Genomic DNA, 2,218 nt, shown 5'->3' on the forward strand with positions numbered 1-2,218 from the left:
TCTGTTGTCCACGTTCATAAAGCATAAAACAACAGCATCAGAGCACGGTGCAGAGTCTCTAGATGAGTCCCTCGTTCTTATTAAACATCCATGTTGTAGTCCGTTGTATAGAACACTGTAGTTTCCATAGTTTCACCACAGCAGCAGACGCAAACAATGACGTCCGCTTGCGCATCATAAACACATCAGATAGTGAAAGTGCATTCGGATTCTCTAAAGTACTGCAGTATCTTCTCCTAAGTCCTTTTGAATTCTCCTATCCACTATCCCTTAACCCCGTGACGTTTCACTCAGAGGTCAAGGAATAGGAGATAGGGTTAGAATTTAGGAGCTGATTTTTGGATTATCGGAACGCAACCCAAATTTAACATTTACTTTCGTCAATGCAACGCGAGAACGTTGACGTACTGCTGACGTCATGACGGCTGTACAGCCAGCCGGTACCATGACCTGCACTCAAAATATGTAAAGCTACTAAATATTAAATAAACACAATTTTCCTATGAATTGTAGTGAGGTAGAAGTACAAAGTAGCAAAAAATGTAAATACTCAAGTAAAGTAGAAGCACCTCAACATTGTGCTTTAGTGCTGTACTTGAGTACTTAGTGACTTCCCACCTCTGATTAGATGCAAAATGTACTTTGCATCTAATTATACTATTTATACAAAGTGGTCATTTTCTGAATAATATATATTATATCATTGGTTTATAATAAGTGATGCATTAATGTCATTTTAAGTTGCAGCTGAAGGATGAGATAACATGAACAACTGTTTATACTGCTAGATATCTCCATCCATAACAGTTCATCAAAGTGTATCAGTTAATTTACTCTTTATTTTTATGAATATTATAAACCTGCAAAAGTAACTAGTAACATATGTTGTGAAATAATTGTAGGGGAGTACAATATTTTTCCAAAATGTTTTGGGGTAGAAGTATAAATTAGCACAAAATGAAAATAAATGTAATTACTTTCCATCACTTCCGAAGCATGTACGTAATAAATGTACTCAAAGCAATATCATTGTCCCTTTATATCCAGAACACACTGCACAGGAACATGACTACATGAACAATATGTTTTGCCTATCATTTAGAGAACATCTTTTTAAAAGGATATAAGAATGTGAAGCATGTGTACGGACTAAATATGTGATCAAAGTCTTTTTTCTCCAACAGTTGAGAAGGAGGTTGTTTCCCTGGGAACGGGGACCAAATGTATCGGACAGACAGCCATGAGTCCCTCTGGTATGTCCTCCTGTTGCTGTGACCTTTGTGTCTTTTGTATGTGTTTAGCAGGAACAGAGAGTTTATTTTGTCAGGACAAACAAATAAGGTTGTCACCACAGGATATGTTCTTTATATTTATTTTTACAATTACCCTGTTGCAGTCCAAAGTGAGGATTGATTAAAATCTTCACTGAAATCTTGCATTTATGTGTTCTTAGAATAAAACAAATACATTCATGTGGGACATTCATTACAGCATGATGAACAATGAAAACAATCTTTTATCAATTCTTTAATTTGAGTTTTCCTTGATTCTGTCTTTTATGTAGGTGAAATACTTAATGACAGCCATGCAGAAGTCATTGCAAGAAGGGGGTGTGTCAGGTGTGTATTTGCTGCTGCAAATGTTCCTCGGTGCTTCATGCTTATGCGTACATACATACGAGTATATAGGTGTGTGTGTGTGTGTGTGTGTGTGTGTGTGTGTGTGTGTGTGTGTGTGTGTGTGTGTGTGTGTGTGTGTGTGTGTGTGTGTGTGTGTGTGTGTGTGTGTGTGTGTGTGTGTGTGTGTGTGTGTAGGTACCTGATCCAGGAGCTGCACAGGGCCGTGAGTGGGAGGGGCAGCGCTGTGTTCTGTCAGGCGGAGGAGCAGGGGAAGTGGAGGCTTCATCCTGGAGTGTCCTTCCTCTTCTTCACCAGTCACACTCCCTGTGAGTCCTGCTCGCTCCGTGTGAATGAATTGAACCTGAGATGAGATGAGAGAAGAGGTGATGTGATGAGAGAAGAGGAGATGTGATGAGAGGAGATGTGATGAGATGAGAGAAGATGTGATGAGATGAGATGTGAGGAGAGGAGATGAGATGTGATGAGAGGAGATGAGAGGAGAGGAGATGAGATGTGATGAGATGTGATGAGATGTGATGAGATGAGAGGAGATGTGATGAGATGAGAGGAGAGGAGATGTGATGAGAGGAGAGGAGATG

General features: G+C 39.7%; 1 long non-coding RNA gene across 1 annotated transcript; it reads left to right on the forward strand.

Moving 5' to 3' along the window:
- Window positions 1-1,180: 1,180 nt before the first annotated feature.
- On the forward strand, window positions 1,181-1,942 carry LOC104947211 (uncharacterized). Its single transcript, XR_798539.1, has 3 exons — window positions 1,181-1,253; window positions 1,565-1,619; window positions 1,815-1,942. It is a non-coding gene; the product is annotated as an uncharacterized lncRNA (long non-coding RNA).
- Window positions 1,943-2,218: the final 276 nt, after the last annotated feature.

This window comes from Notothenia coriiceps, unplaced genomic scaffold (genome assembly GCF_000735185.1).
Source record: "Notothenia coriiceps isolate Sejong01 unplaced genomic scaffold, NC01 NC01_scaffold00000183, whole genome shotgun sequence".
Classification (NCBI taxonomy): domain Eukaryota; kingdom Metazoa; phylum Chordata; class Actinopteri; order Perciformes; family Nototheniidae; genus Notothenia; species Notothenia coriiceps.